Below are 17616 nucleotides of genomic sequence, written 5' to 3' on the forward strand. Positions count from 1 at the left end.
GATAGATAAAGGTGAGGGGGAGGTTCGGGCTGCACGCACACATCTTCCAAAGCAAACAAGCATTTTTATAAATGTTTGTTGCTAATCGCCTGAAGGTTACTACCAGTCACAAAGGGCTGACATCGCCATGAAGGATTTTAGCATTCTTCTAGATATGAGGAGATGCCATAATCAGGCACATAAAATCTTCTCCTGAAAGTATCTTGACTATCTGATATTTTTCCTAGAGCACAGATTGCCTCACTCCTGATCTACACCCTGAGCTCCCCTCAGGGTGTGCTGCAGTTTTGTAGCTGCAGTGGCTCATGTTTTACTCCATGTAAGAGGCTGATGGCAAGTGCCAAACTTCGGTTCACAATGTATTTCCAAAACAACCTGACTCTACATATATGACAAATTATTTATGAAGATTGTCTCAATATCTTCTACTGAATACTACTACTAATTGTGAAGGTAATTCATGTCAGAAAAAAACCCCACTTAAACAGAGATATATAATTACTGCAAATAACTGAAATTAACATTTTAATTAGTGTATTTTTATTGCACAATGGCATGATTTGGTAATTGAGCTTAAAAAAACATGGTATTAGGATAAAACTCTGGCAGATATGGAATGAAAATATATTGTGAGAGGAAATGTATTCTTGAAATTTTACAAGTGTAAATCTCCAGTAAGAAGAGGTGTAAGAAAAGAAATAGGAGGTCGAGGATGAGGGGAATGGGAAGAAGTGCTTAAGGCCTAAACTGAGATCTGATGAATGAGAAGAAAAGGAAGGCAATTTCCAAAAGGATATAATTTGAATTAAAGTTCTTCATATTGGAAACAAAAGAAAAAGAATGAAAAGGAAGGCAGATGATGTGAGGGCAGAGGGAAGTGAAGAAGGAGGGATTATGGAGTTTAGGGAGAATAGAAAGAATTTCACAGGACACCGGAAGTCAAGCGTGAGTACTGAGGAAGGATGACAATTAAGGCTGGAGATACATACAAGCATTAAAAGATTATCTAGAAGAACGTGGCAAGAGCTGGCTTTGTATGAAAATTCTCTTTAAATGAGTGGTTTGAAGAGCAGGATGAGTTTAAAAAGGAAGCGTTAAAAAAAATAATAATAAAAAAAAAAGCTCTTACAGGCGTGACGAGGTGGCCGAGTGGTTAAGGCGATGGACTGCTAATCCATTGTGCTCTGCACGCGTGGGTTCGAATCCCATCCTCGTCGAGAATCCTAAGGGTGATGCCTGAAATTTGTATTTTCTCTAAGTTGACAGAGAACTTTTGACAAAATAATTGTACAAATTTCCTGCCTCACTTTCTCCCAACTTCCCTTCGCTTTGGTCAGGTAGTTTCATTTCCTTTTACAACACTCGGGCGTTCCTGCATGTCGGTGAGTGTAATTGCTCTCTACACGCTTAGGAAAGGTGAATCCAAGTTGCAACCACTTTCCTATCACTGGTGGCCCAAACTGCAGAGCCGTTGGAGCTAAGGCTTTCGTCAGACGCTGGATAGTCTCTTCTCTGAACAATTTGTGGAAAATAAGTAGTTAAAACAAGTCGCAGAACGTTGGTTTAGCGGACCTCCAACGAATACCATCAAAGCAACAAAGTAAAAGAACAGAACGAGGTCCCCCTCCCCACGCCCCCTCCCATCATCATCTACTTTTTCATTGATTTTATTTCTTTAAAATTCTCCTTATTCCAGAGTGCTTGTTGTTTGCAGGAATTTATATTTTCTTGTCATAATGTAAGGAATCACTAGGGGGTAATTTAACTAAAAACATTTCCAGAAAACGTTTTTTTCCTCAGACTTGCCTGCGTGTGTTTTTCCCCTTTGAAAAAGACTGTGGGATCTGGATGCACAACACTTTTAAAATTTTAACTCATTCCTTTCACTGTCTCCTGCCATTTCGCATTTAGCTTCTTTGCCTCGGTTTTTCCTATAAAGCGCATGGGCATGGTGTCCTCACGGTAACTGTAACACGTACGTCTTTAAAGAAGGATTCACCGAGCATTCTTATTAACTTGTTAGATCGAAATTTGATGAATCGTGCATAGGAGTGAAAAAAGAGATGGCACACAAAGACTAGAGACTCGCACCCAAGGGAAAATGCAATTTAACGTGTTTTTATTTGGAGCGTAAAGACAATAGAAAACCCTAACTGGAGACAAGGGCGTGTTATATTCGCTGCAGGGAATACGGCTGATCCATTGGAAATTCACGGTAGAGTTGTCACTTCTTGTAAGAGGGGCCAGAGATTTGCCTCTGTTTTGAACTGAGTGAGGAGGGGGGATTTTGCGCCAGCTCCCTCTCTGCCGCCGCCTCCTCCCCCCCCCCCCCCCAAAAAAGAGAATGAAAAGAAGAGAAAACGCTTCCTGGCTTCCCGTGAGCCGGTGGGGGGGCGGTGGCAATGGAGATTTTGTTTGCCGCATCCTGTGCTTCTGCGATGTGGGAGAGAGAGGGCGGGTGTCGCAAAAGGAACCGACCTTAGCAGAGGATGGTTTCGATCCATCGACCTCTGGGTTATGGGCCCAGCACGCTCCCGCTGCGCCACTCTGCTGGCGGACACTTGCTTCGCGCGGCCTTTTTCCTATGAGGAATATCGTGACCTATGTCCCACTCGGGGTACGGATACCTTCTGATATGTTTCTGAAGTAGGAGGAATAAACTTCCTAGCAATAAAAAGCACAAACGTCTGTGAACTCCTGTGCATGTAAGGACTCAAAGAAATCTCAAAAGGGTCACGTTGGGCAAAAAAAAAAGGCCTCCCAATAGGATGTACTCTAGAATTCCACCTCTATGACATTCAAAGAGCAAAGTTACCTGGTGCTAGAAATGAGAAAGCGATCCGCTTGCAGGCAGGGTGCAATATTGACTGGTAAGGGGGACATAAGGCAATTTTCTGGACCAGTGGGCGTGTTCTCAATCTCGATCCGGGCAGCGGTGACCCGGGAGGACCATACGTACACGTCAAGTTTATGGAGCTCAGTCTACACTTAAGATCTTTGTATTTTAAGGTGCCTTAAAGTGTACTTGAAGAAAGGGTTGGAGAAAGGGCACCACAGAGACCTGACAAGCCAAAGGAAAGGAGAGGCGGGGCCGGGGGTGGGGAGGAGGAGAGAGAGAACGGGGAAGGACTAGAGGCAGCAAGGGAGGGAAGCACCGAGCCGGGTTGCTCCGGGGGACCTGGGAGCTGGGCAGGTCCCATTGACTCCTCCGGTCTCAGCCTCTGAGGTTGCGCCAAGCGGCGGTGATCACCAGGCCACCAAGGAGGACGACCGGAATTCCCCCGACGGAGACACGGATGGCGCGAGCAGGTAGGTGTTCCGAGGCCTCACAGGCGACGGCAGGGGGCGATAAAGAAGGGCTAGGATCCCACCTGGATCCGAGGCTGCCACCCCCTCATCAGAAAATTCCCACCTTCAGCCTGCCGGCAGGACACATCTAAATGCCCATTTTGGTTGCATTTGGCCCCTCAGGCTCCTGGACTCAGGCCCCTCTCTCCCACAGGTGCCCTCCTCTCCCCCAACCAGCGCACGCACACGTACACACACGCACGCGCACACACACACACACCCCCCAGAGAAGACCAACTGACCAGCACTGAGGCTTGCAGCCAGAACCCTCCAGACAGACAGACCCGGGTGGAGCCTGGAGCCCCAGTCCACTATGCCCTCACACTGCTCGCCACAAGCAACACGAGGCCCCCGAGTTTCCCAGAAAGGCAGTGCCAACTGCCCTAGGACAGGCCACTGTGCCAACCAACCGCACCCGGAGCTTTCAACTCACAGCACAAACGCAAGAGGCCTCAGCTTCCCCCTCATCATCCTCCGAAGAGGGGAAAAGGCCTGTTTCCAACCAAGAGGACATCCCAAGGATCTGATACGCCCTCCCGCCTGACAGAGCCAAAAGCTGACAGAACAGAGGAAACAACACTTTTCAAGACACCAAACATCAGGCAAAGAAGGATGGTGGAGTCCCTGACAGGAAAAAAAAAAGAATGAAGCCACCCTGCTGGGACTTGAGGTGAGAAGCACGGGGTGGGGAGGAGGAGCGAGTTTCCAGGCCCTGGTGCAAGGAGAACAGGAACCCAGGCCGGAGGCTGGTGAACTCCCTGGGTGGAGGAGCGTCCAGGAGACCAAAACTGCTGGAGCTGGCAGGGCAGAGTATCAGAAAGGACGGGACCGTGATAAGAGACCACGCCAGAAAGAAGGCTGCGTTGAGCTTAATACTGCTCAGCGCGTGCAGGTAGGGAAGCTGCCAAGCCTGGGGAAAGAAAGACGCCCCGCAGGGATCAGAGCAGTGAGTGACAACGATCCTGAATTGTCCTTGCAAGGCAGAAGCCACGGTGCTATCTCCTGATCGCAAGATCCAGGTCTGACTCCTGTCCTTAAAAAAAGAAAAGAAAAAGAAAACAAAAGGTTGCGTTTTGTGGTTCTTGTTCAAAGTGACCAAAGCGCTGCGTCTGCGGAGGGCCAGAAATGTATCCCGAACCAATCGAGCTACCGTGGTGTTTCCTCGCAGGGCAACCTCGGCTGCGGGTTAAGAGTCTTCAGAAACGTGGGAAAAGGACAACCGCTTAAGAGCTCCTCTTAAGGCTTTCTCTTGAGGCTTTGAGAAAGGACGTTGATCGGGCGACTGCTTGGGAAGACCATTGAAAATCCAATAAGCTTTAAACCAGGGGTGCCAAGTAACCTTCCCCACATCTCCCTCCACCCCCGCCTTTTTTCTTTTTCTTTCTTTTTTTCTTTTTTTCTTTTTTTCTTTTTTTTTCCCCCCCCCCTGTTCGGCACGGCGCCCACTCTTGTGCCCTCGGTCCCTGCATGACTCTGTCCTCAGCCATCGGGGCAGGAGGAAAAGGAACACGGTCCGGACAAACGCTGAACTTACGGGAAGCCGAGGACGGAGTTGGGCTCTGAGGGCCGGAAAGGAACAAGAGGGTAACGGATTCGCTCGGGACGAGTGGGCGCCCTGTACGCTAATTCCCTGGTCTCCGCAGGTCGAGGAGCGAGTTTCCTGGGAAAAGGGCGGAGCGCCTCCTCCGGGAGGCGGCTAAAGGGAATGGCCCGTACGGGGATCGAACCCGCGACCTTGGCGTTATTAGCACCACGCTCTAACCAACTGAGCTAACCGGCCCCCGGCAGCGGCGGGCTTCCTGGGTTTTCTGTTGCGGGGGGGTTGGGCTTGTTCCCTTGTGTCTTTGTTGCCCTCCTCCGCCCTCCCTCCGCCCCCCCAACTTTTCCTGAGTGTCAACTTGCAAGTGATCGTTACTGCTACGCGCGCGTTCGCTGCGTTGGTTAGAGGGACTTGGTACTGTTGTTCCTCTAGGGAGGCTCTGTTGCTGTTGCCTTGCATCTTGTTACTGTTGTTTCTCTAGGGAGACTTTGCTGCTGTTGCCTTGCATCCTCAATCAAAAGAATGAGACGCTTTCTCTGAAGGGAAAACCAAAAGGAACGGAGGAAAGAAAGAGCACTGGTTTGAAGTCGTCCTCCTAGGTTTGACAGAGGAAGCTGAAGCTTTTGGAGGAAGCTGCGGCTAAAGGCCCTGGAATCCATGCAGGTATGGGCTCATTTGCAAGAGCAAATGGCTGGCAATCGGCCCCGGCCCTTGGGGGTGAGCCCGGGGTCCCTCCTGAGGAGCGGAATTGGGCGCCTGAAGGAGATAGTCCCCCTCGTCGCAGAGGTCCCCCCCGAGGTCACCTCTCTCCTCGACGTACCTGTTTCCTCTGCAGGTTCCTCCAGCGTTCCGGGAAAAGTGCAAAAGACAGGCGCTGTTCCCGCCCGGTTTCGAACCGGGGACCTTTCGCGTGTGAGGCGAACGTGATAACCACTACACTACGGAAACCCTGCCCCCCTACGCCCTTGTTACTTGCCTCCCCCTCCCTTCCTGAACACCCCCGTCCCCGTCCCCAGCCCCCCACCCCCACCCCCACCGCCTCCACTAGGGACCAAAAGCGAGAAGAGACTTCTCTGGGAAGCCCAGGGCGAGCAACACTGAATTCCTCTTTTCTCTTTTCCTTTTCCTTTTTTTTTTTATTTTCGCGAAATGATACTGCGCTTTTCTAATTGAAATGAGTAATACCGACGTCAGGGAGTCGCACCAGGCGAGCACGAATGCCGAAGGCAAGATGTTCCTGTCCCAAGGCAGGACATTTTAGGCAGCCTTCAGCTTCGGTGGGTTTCTGAACATTGCTCGGTTTCTGTTCTGTTCGGGTTTACCTGAGCTTAGGGAAGTTCTGCGTGTGGTCGCCATCTCTTGGTGTCAGCAAATGATCCCAGGAGAGGAAGCGGGATTCGGGGCACTTGACCTCCGGACGCTGCTCGGTCGGTGCCCGGCAGTGCTTGACCGGGAGAAACCGAGGGGCGGAGAGGGGGAACGCCCACTGGTCTGGCAGGCAGTCCTCTCTTGTTCCTCTCGGACCTCGAGTCTGCGCCAACTGGACACTCACCGACCAGAGTCCGACTACAATTGCTGCTCTTGATAACAGCGTCAATGTCCTGCAATTGCTGTGACAGACAGCCTCGTTAAGGTACTCCGTCGGTTTGGGTCAGCAGGGGGGTAAGCTGAGGGAACAGATCCCCGAGCCACGGGCCACCCGGCCAGAGACTCCTAAACCGGACACATCCTGCCTCCCGAAACGGTGATTGAGAAATGCCACGCGTCGGTGGTTCCTGCCAGCTTCTTTGGTCTTCTCCTTGAAGAACACCCCGAGCGCAAAGACCAAGTTGGCGTGGGCGCGAGGCTTGTCTTCCACTCGCGTGCTCGGCGCCCCGCAATAAAAGCCTTCGTTTGGTTCAAACACCTGCGGATGGAGTTTGGCTGGTTTTCTGTGCAGATGGCCCACCAGACCTTTGCTGCGTTGCGCATGGAGCAGCCAGGTACTCATGGGGTCTCCGAAAGGTAAGGTGGTTTGGTTTGGTTGAACGTTCCTTGACTAAATTCTGGGAAGGAATTTTTAAAAGATTTAAGCGAAAACGCGGCCCCCGGCGGCGGCCGGTTAGCTCAGTTGGTTAGAGCGTGGTGCTAATAACGCCAAGGTCGCGGGTTCGATCCCCGTACGGGCCAGCCTGACTTTTACACCTTACCCACCATCCAAGGTGGGTGGGTGGCATGTGTTCCCGTGTAGTTGACTGAGCCTCGGAGCCCACGACGGCTTATCTAGGAAGGAGGAAGAGCAACACGTTGGTTCTCCCCTAAATTTTGCGAGCGTCGAACCGGCTCTCTCCTGGCGGTCGCGGCTCTGGCAGGCGAGCTCCGCCGGGCTTGAACGTAGAGAGTGGGCGTCAGGACCAGCTCCGACAGCCGCTCCCGTAACCCCGGCCTTTCTGGATTTAACAGGTCCTCGGTCAAAGCCTCTTCTCTTTTGAACAGGAAGTGGGTGGGTGGGGTAACCCAGTGAGAATAACATTGGCGAAGGCGCTCGGAGACCCACGTGGTTTTTCTTTTTCCTTTGTCGTCTTCTTCCTCCTCCTCCTCTGCGCGTCTGCTCTCAAAAGCCTTTTGGATTTGAAACTGTGTGTAGGTTTCTCTGTGTGATCCTTTCCCCAGATTCGCGGAACGAGGTGGAAACCGAGAGCTCTCGTCAGCTTGCGGCTGTCCGTTTGCTGACCTTTGAAGGGTCCTTGGGTGTTCGGCAAGAGGCAGGATGGCAGGGAGGGGTGGCAAGCAGCAAAGCGAGAGCGACATCGGAAGAATTGGTTTGGGTGGATGCCGGAAGGCGGTGCCCCCGGGGGGCGGGGGTGTCAAAAGAGACACGAGCCAGCCAGGAGTCGAACCTAGAATCTTCTGATCCGTAGTCAGACGCGTTATCCATTGCGCCACTGGCCCGCCTGCTCGGGGCACCCCCAAGGTCCCTTTGTCAAAGATAGGCTGCAGACGGCGTTCGTTGCGCTACGAGGAGAGCGAGAACCACCCACCTACGGACTCCCACAGATTTCGTGTCGCTTGTGCATAGGTTCCGCACTACAACTCTGTGTTCCACCTTCCCACTGAAGATAGCAAGCGACCTCGACTCTTAGAACTTTCCGTACATGGCAGAAAGAATGCTATTCCTTTAAAGCAATTTTTCACCTGGGCGTGCCCTTGGCACATTTTTGCCCTCTGTCAGCCCGCCGTGCTTCCCCCTTCGTCCTATAGTCTTACACACTCCCATGGCTACTGATTATGTGTGCAAGGGCGGTTAATGACGACCCTGTCTTCTTGTCAACGAAGCGTCTGTCATGAGAGAAAGCACATGTCTTTGGAAATGCATCTGGTTGTAAGAATCACACACCTTTTTCTCTTCCTGTTGAAAGACCACTACTCACTAAGAGGGGCAATCCTGACCAAATGCCGTGACGAATCGGGCGTCGGATAAAAGCAGGCAAAAGTACACGGTAAAGGCCGAAAGAGGCAACAATTCCATAGCGGCACCCCCACTTCAGAAATCATACTGCCCACAGACTGTTGGGACTGAGGGACCGATTTAATACCACCGAGACTCCAAACAGACAGATATGCTCTCTTTAGACGACGTGGTTATTGGTTTATCGCAGTTTTCAAATCAGGCAAAGGAGACACCCCCCCCCCACACACACACACACACACTCCCCCACACCCCCGCCGCCTCAAAATGTAAAACTGCCTCGAGAGGAGGATCTCTGGGTTGAAAGAGAGGAAGAAGAGAGACACGGTGTAGTGATGTTCTCTAATGGAGCGGGCCGGGAATCCAGAGCGCAGGGTGTTCTCATCCCCGCTCGGCCGTCTTTTGCCAAATGGCCTGGGCAGTAAAAGAGAGGTGAGCAGCGCTAGGAGAAATGGGAAGGTTCATTGAGAGAGTTTGAGGAAGTTTTACTTGAAGGAGTAAGGATGGGGGTCAAGTTCATGGATGAGGAAATGTCAACCAGGGACGGAAAAGTCTTTGAGGTGGAACATAGAACACGGGCACACATCCGTGGTAAACAAGAGGGACTGGTCACAAATAGGGAGAGCACTGTGGTTGGAGGGAAAGGGGCGGTGAGGTGTGAAATGAGGCTGAAGACGTAGGAGTGGCCTTGGAGAGGATTTCAGGCCATAGTCTTCAGGGTCACGCGATAACACAGCTATAACACATTTTAGGTGACGGTCGGCTCTTTTAGCAACACCGTCTTCTGCCTTTTTATCCCTTCGTCCCGGTAAAGTTCACAGAATTTGACATCTGGGGTCTGACACGATCTACACCAAAAAACCCCAAACCCAAACCCAAGAAACCGCTGAAGTTCCCCCAAAACAGGTTGAGGGAAAAACAAACCAACAAAGAGCCGCTCAGGCATTTGCATCCCACCACACCCCTCAGCCCACCAGGGCCAAGAGCCCGGCAAATGCGGCTTCCCCGAGTGGAATTCCGATTAGCGACCGCCGCCGCTGCCGCCCGACCGTACCGAGCTCTGTGAATGCAGATGCACTGATAGCTCAGATGTGGCAGTGAAATCGCCCGGGACGTGCTTTCCCCCATGTTCCCGCCTTGTACCCGGTTGTTGACGGAAAGAATCAACGAGCGATCCACGTATTCTAGGAAGAGAAACGCCTTTTATATCCCCGGGACACAGCCTCTCAGAGAGCCCCGAGCAACTGCTTCAGAGAAGCATGGATTTCAGCACAGGTTGGTGTCTTGTCAGAACAAAGAGCACCAAACCCGACGGGGCACCTTCCTTTAAGGTTCCCCAAAAGACGGAGCAGCAGGCACAGGGCGAGTCCGTCTGGCCCAGGCACCTGGCAAGTACTACTAGCCCCCAGGTCCCAGGAAGGGAGGCATTTACGCGTTTTCTTTAAAAACGAACCGCCTTTCTTCGGGTAACGCGCCCTCGGCTTTAAAGGTTAATGGTTAAAGCAGACATACAAGACAAGTTTAATAGGTCACAGAGCAGGCAGCCCTAGCTAGCAAAAAGGCTTAGTTAAATCACAGTTAACCCAGAATGACTTCCCCATATCTTCTTAGGTGAACACGTCTTCCTTAACAGTCAAGGAGAAGTAGCATGTGCCGAATGTCGTGGGTTTTGTGTGTGTGTGTGTGTTTTGTTTTTTTTAATAACCAAAAATCTGTACCGCGAACACGCACACATCACCAACTCAGTATCCTGTTGAAACACGTGGGCCCCTCTCCTTTCTCACTTGTGAGACATTCCTCCCAGAGTCCAGCAAATGCAAAGCGCGCGCCGCGTGGGCCTGACTCGGAACAGTCACGGTCCCGACTCCGCGAACAGTCGGGCTCCTTGGTCGCGACGCGGACCGTCTCCTCCTGCTGGGCGCGCACCTCGAGCGGAGCCGAACGCTGGAAAGACCCCAGGGGAGACGCTGCGGGCCCAGATACCCTGCCTGCGAGGTCCCCAGCGCCCGAGTCCGTGTATGCGTGTCCCACAGACTCGCCTCTAAACACGCACGCAGGGAAACCCACTCCGACCCCACTCCAATGCGGCCAGGACGGTTCTGGGCCCAAACGCCACTGTCTTTTGAGCCCCGTGAAGCAGGAGGTCTCTGGGCCCAAAGGACAACTCGTGGAAGCGGCAGGGCCCGGGGGCGATGCGTCTGGGGCTGCAGACCCGGGCACGCCGCCTGCGCTTCCAGAAAAGGTGAGACGTGGCCTCGACGGCGTGCGTGGAAACACCTGAGCAGAGAGGCATCGACCGGCGCGGACCGCGGGCCAAGTCCGTGAGGGTGCCGGCGGGGTGAGGACGGCGGGCCCCGGGGAAGGAGGAGAAAAAAGGAAAGGACAGGCAAGTTAAGCAAAGATCCCGTGCAGTCGGGGGTGGGAGCGGTGGACAGGATACATTTCCCATGCGTTTCCTCCATCCTCTGCGCCATTCCTTTCCACCTTCTCCACATACGCATTTCCTACTGACGGTTTCCGAAAGTATTTCTGGCAAGAAAAAAATGTCGGACATGGAAGACATGTGCTAGCACCACCCTTGGTTTCTGGATTTGTTTTACTTTAGTCTACTTGTTCGACTGACTGCCTCCCTCCCTCCCTTCCCTCATTTCTTCCTTGACAGTGCAGTGGGCATTCCTCAGCTGCGTACTGCTTCTTTGGTTACTTTTCATGAAGTGCCTGTTCAAATCTTTTGCCTATAGACTACCCGTGGACGTGACAACAATCAAGCCTGTTGAAGGAAATTCTGGAAAATACTCCATGCCTTTGAGACGAGCAGCTGCATGTTAGGCATCACGTAGCAAGGGCCCGGCATAGAAGAAAGGTTGATAGAGCCAAACCGAACACCTCGAAGGCCCGGGAAGAGAAGCCCTAGCCAGACTGGAAGGACATACGCATAATACAAACTTGGTCAAAGGTGCTGGATGCAGACGAACTCGAGGAGTCTTCAAATTCATTAGGGACTTGACTAAGAAGGAGGTCTGAGCACGGCTGGTGTGCGGACTTGGAAGGCTGGGGATCCCCGGGAGCAGGCACCTGGTACAGCGGAAAGCATTGCTGTCCCTGACAGGGTGGCAAAAGCCTGCAGGGGGCGGTGTTTCCGCCCGGTTTCGAACCGGGGACCTTTCGCGTGTAAGGCGAATGTGCTGACCACTACACCACGGAAACGGCCCGGAGGTCGCCGCCATTGCACACCGCCCAAGAAAGGGCGTGCTCTTTTCCTTCGCGTCCCCAAATGCAGCATTTACTATTTTCCCCTTCGTCTATTTTCAATCTCGGTACTTTGCTTCCCCCGCTCCCCGCACTCCCCCCACCCACCCCCCGGTCACAGTTTGGTTCAAAGAAGACTATAGAAAGTCTATGATTCATAACGCAGCATGACTTAAAGGCAGTGTCCAAAGTCCTTCCCAACAGCAGACAGGGTAAGAGCACACTCCTAGGGCGTTTGATGACAAGAAGCTACCTGGTATGATTATCCTGCGACTTTGATTTCGATGTCTCTTCCTCACCATAGGAGCCAGGACCCAACCCACGGTGCCCTCCGGACCACCAGACTTGCGGCAATGCTTGTCTGGAGGTGACGGCTGAGCAGGGGTGGGCATGGGCTCTGCCCAGTCGACTCTAAGGACGGGGTGACAAGCGGAGGAGAAGTGTTTGGGAATTCACGTGCCTGGACTTTATGCTGACTGAGAGAATCTAGGAGTCACCAGCCAATCTTTTATCCAGTGTCATTTGTCCTGTCTTGCAGTGCCTGTGCTTTGAATGAGCTCAATCTGTTCCACAGACCACCTACTTGCCTAGGCCTTATTATTATTATTATTATTTTCCCCTTGTAATCTGATCTCCATTGTTTCAGGCTTCCCTTCCCGGCGTCGTCTCCTCCGAGGAATTCAGCACGGGACAGCTCTGCATCAGCATCTTTTTGACAAAAGCAAATTTGAAAACTCTTGCGCTCAGCCACTAAAACTTGGATCAGTCATGGTGTTCCAGGCGACAAAAGAGTGATGACATTTTCCCAAGCAGCAACATGGGAGTCTCCCCCCGCCTTTCCCCCTCACATCCAGTTGGCAGCATAAACGATGGCTTCTTGTGTTTTAATACTTGATTAGAATGTCCTTAAAAGAAAGTAATGAACAGCCCACAATGTGCCCAATCCTGACCTAGACCCTGGAGCTACCAGGTGTCCTGAAAAAGTATACAGGCCTGGGATAGCAAAGGGCACATGCACTGATGATTATAATAGGATGGCAGGAAGTCAGTGAGTAACTTGTGAACTTGCCACATGGAAACCACAGAGATAAGCGCTTATGCCTTTTCCCAGAAGCATAGAAAAGGGGTACTTTCCCAACTCTTCGTGTCCAGGAGACTCTTCCTGAAGAAGTGACCGCTGATCTGAGTCTTACTAGTTGGAAAGAAGTGAATTGGTTGAAGCAGAGGGGAATCTGGCATTTGGGAGAGGAGCACAGCGAGAGAAAGCAAGGTTTTTTTTGGGGGGGGGGAGATTCCAAAGGAGCTCAACGAGGCATGGCCCAGGCAGAAGTAAGACAAAGTGGCAAAATATGAGTCAGAGCAGGAAGAATGGGCTCTGGTGGGGTTGGGGCGTCCACTGAACGCTTTGATGGGATGGGTGGGGAAAGTGTGAAGAAATGACCCTTTCCTTTTCAAGCTAAAGACCCCTCTGCCTGCTTGCTAGGCAGGTAAGGAATTCAAGGGGCCAAGGATGGAGACACAGGAATGAGGAAGGGGCTTTGATGAAGGAGAGAGCGTGGTGGCTCAAAGCGGAGCTCCCACATCAGGGAGACGGGAGAGGGAAATCCCGCAGGTGGGAGAGGGTAAAGAATCAGCAATTGATTCTGACCGGCTAGTGGAGGCGGTGGCTGGAGTCAAGTTTAAGCCCTGTTTCCTCGCTGAGACAGAACCTTGGAAGAGAGTGTCCACTTAACAGGCGAGAGAAGGAATCCATTCTGGGCTGTGCTGAGTGCTAAGTGCCCATGTGCCCTACAACTGGAGATGGAAACAGGAGATTAAAGGGGGGGGAGGGGCCTGGGCAAGACTGGTAGACTTGGAGGTGACAAGTTAGTCCCAACACGATGCTACAGAGACAATTACGGGAGATGCAGAGATGAAAGAAGAAAGAACAACCCAGCATCTCTTTGAGAGGGTAGTGTTTTGGTGGTGGAATCATAACAGTACTGCCAGTTCTAACAAGTGCCCAGATATGTGAAGCTCTTCTTCATGCATTCAAGATTGGGCTTCGGCAGCCAAATGCTGTCATCGTTGTGGCTTGGGCATGGCTCCCGTGGTATGGTACTTTGCCTGGAACCAATTTCAGTGTGGAATTGTAGCAGCAGACTCGGCATTACCCCGCAGTGTGAGCAGGGAGAAGAGGGTATGATGACAGGGAATAAGCTCTTAAGGCTGCCCAGGGTCTGCAGCAGAAGTCTGTTCCATGTAATGTGGACGTTTCCACCTCTGCCTCCCATAGGAAAGATCTCCAGTTTAAAACTTGATGGGAACCCGCCTAACTTTTTCCCCCTCAACATTCCAGCATTGCCACTCTGGGTTTCAATCTTTCCCACCCTTGATCCCGCTGACTGGTACCCCGATGCCTGTGAAATGTGCAATGGGAGGAGGATTAAAGTGAACAGAAGTCAGTCTGCATAGACAAGGTGATTCATTAGGCTCGAGCCCCCAGGGAAACACTAGTCAGGTCTATGAGCTGGTCAAAAAACCAGAAGTCAAGGCAGGGAGAGTTCACAGGAGAGGCAGTTTCTTTCTTGGTGATGGTAGGTTATGGGCCATGTGAAATGTCATGGAAATTAGGAGCAATGAGCATCCACCCACTTCAGTGGGTAGAGAAATGGGATTTCCATTAGAGCCGAGACCCTTTCGGGAAGACCTACCTCTGAGTTTACAGGTTTCATTTGGGAATCAGTTTGTAGAGACCAAAGTTGTCATGAAATACCCACCCCTCCTGGCAGTGGTTCATATCCCTGTTGATCCCTTTGGCTGCTAATGCCAGTCAGTGTTCCACCCCCAATGATCCATAACATAGTTCTTCTGACACACTGCAGCCATCCCAAATGCTCACGACAGGGGCCACTAGCCTGTGAGACTGTTGTGGGGAGACACAAGCAACTGTTTGGAAGGAAGCCCTCAGGAGAAATGCTGAGCTCATTACCGAAGGTAGGGGAGGAGGGCATGTGAGGAGAATGATAAATACTTTAAAAATATTTCCTAGCGTCTGAAAAGCCAAGCAGCAGATAAACTACTAAATTTCAAGTCTCAGGATTTAATGTATTTTTCCAAGTTTATTGGGGTTTTTTTAGAGCATGTGACTAGTAAATGCATGAGGATGTTTCTGATCAAAAAGTAGTGTTTTTTAAAAAATTGAACTTTAAAATTTTAGTTTGCCTCCACCTTTTTTTTGAAGAAAAAATAGGATTTGGTGTGCTTGTCATTAATTTTCTCTTATTCCTTTTAGATGTAACCATTTTTCTCGCCCTTCCAAAATTTCTGGTATAGTTTGGAGTTCCATTGATCACATAAAAAGGAGGAAAGACTTATGACACTACTTGATTTACACTACTCTATTTTTTTTTTCTTTTATTTTCTTTTTCGGTTGTACCCATGGGACATGAAGTTCCTAGGCCAGGCATTGAAACTTAACTGTAGCTGTGGCAATGCTGGATCCTGTAACCCACTGCATCTGGGGCCAGGGAATCAAAGGAGCACCTCTGCAGTGACCTGTGCCACTGCAGTAGGATTCTTAACCTACTGCACCACAGATGGCACTCCTACACCACTCTAATTTATTTTAGAATTTTTTCCTTGTTCTTCTATTCTTTTTGGATTTGATTTGACTTAAGGCAAATGAGTAAAAACAACTGCAGATTATCTAATGAATTTAGAAAAGAGCTGTAAACATACAAAAGTACAGCACTCAAAAGCAGACCCATTGGAATTAGATCACCCTGTCACTAGTCTTGCTTCACAAATGATGGTTCATGTAACTGTACTGTAAATGTCACTTATCTGGGAGCTTGTAGAAATGCTGACTTGTAGGCCCCATAGTAATTAGAAAACTGTCATTGTAATGGGTCACTGGGACATTTATTTGTTCACAAAATTTTAAGAAGCATGGCCGTAAGGCGCTATTCAGTGTTCCAGAAAGATATGTGGATCAAAATTGGGGGCAATTGGAGAGATTAACCATTCAATGAGCCATCAAAACAAATATTTTTTTTGTCTTTGCTATTTCTTGGGCCGCTCCCGCGGCATATGGAGGTTCCCAGGCTAGGTGTCAAATTGGAGCTGTAGCCACTGGCCTACGCCAGAGCCACAGCAACGCGCGATCCGAGCTGCGTCTGCAACCTACACCACAGCTCACAGCAACGCCGGATCGTTAACCCACTGAGCAAGGGCAGGGACCGAACCTGCAACCTCATGGTTCCTAGTCGGATTCATTAACCACTGCGCCACGACGGAAACTCCAAGAGTTAATTGTCTTAAGCACATATAACGTCCATCTCATAATGTCACGGCCAGTATCCTGAGTTTTTAACACAGATGGTTTGTCATTTCTTTCATTTCACTTGCTATAAGGAAAGTTGCTGTTACTATCTTTTTTATTTTTTTTTAAAGTGAAGTACCAAGGAATGCTATTCCCTTCTACTGGTGAGACTTTAAGATATGTAAATTCCAATTTCTATCCCGCGTATTTAAAATGATGCTAGGCCCTGCTGGGATTTGAACCCAGGATCTCCTGTTTACTAGACAGGCGCTTTCACCAACTAAGCCACAGAGCCAACTCTGAATGGAGGCTGACTCATATATTATTTGGAAGAGATTTCACTTTCTTGTCTGACCAATGCAGTTTTCATTTGATTTCTGATCAAGGGAAAAACCTTGAGACTATTCAGGATTTTCCTCTGGTTCTTGTACTTTCTCTAGCTAAGAAAAGGAAAACTTTTGTAGCCCCTGGACCCTTGAAATATGTAGTCAAACCATTTCACTTCTAGGAGGTTTTTTGGGTTTTGGTTTTGTTTGTTTGTTTGTTTGAGAGGGAGTGCTGGGGTTTTTGTTTTTGTTTGTTTGTTTTACAACTTATGCAAGATATTTCCGGGTTTTGAATCTGCAATAGGGAGATGATGATATCAGTCACTGACTAAAGCAATGAAGTTTGTTGGGAGAATAAACTGAAATGACATGGAAATCCCTTGGCAAAGAAGAGGCACTCAAACACTGGTAGTTTTATTCCCTTGGTTGCTGCTAAGCTGTTGCTATTTATCCCACATGAATTGACCATTTTCTCTTATTCAGGAAAGTGGCAATTTGCTGTAGCACATGACAGTACCTGTGTGGGAGCATTGACCACCAGACAAGTCAGCCTTGCGAAGGCTTTTGCTGGTTGAGGCTGAGTCATGCTCTCTCTGGGCTGCAAGCATGCAAGATGCCCAGACTCCGAAAAAGAAAAAGCCACTTTAGCTGAAGGTAGTAGAGGAAAAGTCCCAGAGATCTGTATGGGTGACATTCAGGCCTGGTCCTGCCAAGATGAAACTAAAATCAAACTTTGCAGTTCTTCACAAAAGAAAGAGAAAGAAAGAAGTAAGGAAGGAAAGGAAGAATAATAAAAGAAAATGGTGGAGGGGAAGGAGCAACACAAGTAAAATAGAACATATAACTAACCAAGAAATTAAAGGCTGAAACTTAAATGGAGAGTCCAGAGTCTAGTGAAGCAGGAGATGGAGAAGACAAATCTGAATACGCCTGACCTATATGAAATCTTAGCAATGTTCCTGGTTATCTTCTTTCCTGGACAATTCATAAGACTAATGCAATCAACTCTAAGTACATAGAAATATTAACAGCCTATAAATACATTTCTAAACGCAAACTCTTCTCTTCATATTTTGAGAAATATGACATGGATGAAATCCATGGGTGAAATCAAATGCTATTTGATTCTCTGTACAACCAGAAATTAGTGGATTCTTAGGTAATAGCTAAGACTTCTAGTAGGGTTTTTTGTTTTTTGGTTTTTTTTTTTTCCTTTTTCTTTTTGTATTTTCTTTGAACAGCAAAAGTGAAAAAGAGGACATTCTTGCTTTGATTCCAATCTTAGGGGGAAAACATTCAGCCTCTCAAAATTAAATATGTTAGTGCACATCTCTTCCTCCTCCTCCTTTTTCTTTTGTAGATAACATTTATTTGATTAAGTAAGGTCCCTTCCATTCCTAGT

General features: G+C 49.6%; 8 non-coding genes across 8 annotated transcripts; 2 read left to right on the plus strand and 6 right to left on the minus strand.

The window, feature by feature from the left end:
* The first annotated feature begins 1135 nt into the window (after positions 1–1135).
* Positions 1136–1217, plus strand: TRNAS-GCU (transfer RNA serine (anticodon GCU)). The gene has a single exon. It is a non-coding gene; the product is annotated as a tRNA-Ser (tRNA).
* Positions 1218–2480: 1263 nt separating this feature from the next.
* Positions 2481–2552, minus strand: TRNAM-CAU (transfer RNA methionine (anticodon CAU)). The gene has a single exon. It is a non-coding gene; the product is annotated as a tRNA-Met (tRNA).
* Positions 2553–5054: 2502 nt separating this feature from the next.
* On the minus strand, positions 5055–5128 carry TRNAI-AAU (transfer RNA isoleucine (anticodon AAU)). The gene has a single exon. It is a non-coding gene; the product is annotated as a tRNA-Ile (tRNA).
* Positions 5129–5763: 635 nt separating this feature from the next.
* TRNAV-CAC (transfer RNA valine (anticodon CAC)) lies at positions 5764–5836 on the minus strand. The gene has a single exon. It is a non-coding gene; the product is annotated as a tRNA-Val (tRNA).
* Positions 5837–6983: 1147 nt separating this feature from the next.
* Positions 6984–7057, plus strand: TRNAI-AAU (transfer RNA isoleucine (anticodon AAU)). The gene has a single exon. It is a non-coding gene; the product is annotated as a tRNA-Ile (tRNA).
* Positions 7058–7746: 689 nt separating this feature from the next.
* Positions 7747–7819, minus strand: TRNAR-ACG (transfer RNA arginine (anticodon ACG)). The gene has a single exon. It is a non-coding gene; the product is annotated as a tRNA-Arg (tRNA).
* Positions 7820–11470: 3651 nt separating this feature from the next.
* Positions 11471–11543, minus strand: TRNAV-UAC (transfer RNA valine (anticodon UAC)). The gene has a single exon. It is a non-coding gene; the product is annotated as a tRNA-Val (tRNA).
* A 4566-nt stretch (positions 11544–16109) lies between these two features.
* Positions 16110–16183, minus strand: TRNAT-AGU (transfer RNA threonine (anticodon AGU)). The gene has a single exon. It is a non-coding gene; the product is annotated as a tRNA-Thr (tRNA).
* Positions 16184–17616: the final 1433 nt, after the last annotated feature.

This window comes from Sus scrofa, chromosome 7 (genome assembly GCF_054392235.1).
Source record: "Sus scrofa isolate SSC_HxYL_T2T_F1_AM1 chromosome 7, Sscrofa_HxYL_maternal_Yorkshire_Landrace_v2.0, whole genome shotgun sequence".
NCBI lineage: Eukaryota > Metazoa > Chordata > Mammalia > Artiodactyla > Suidae > Sus > Sus scrofa.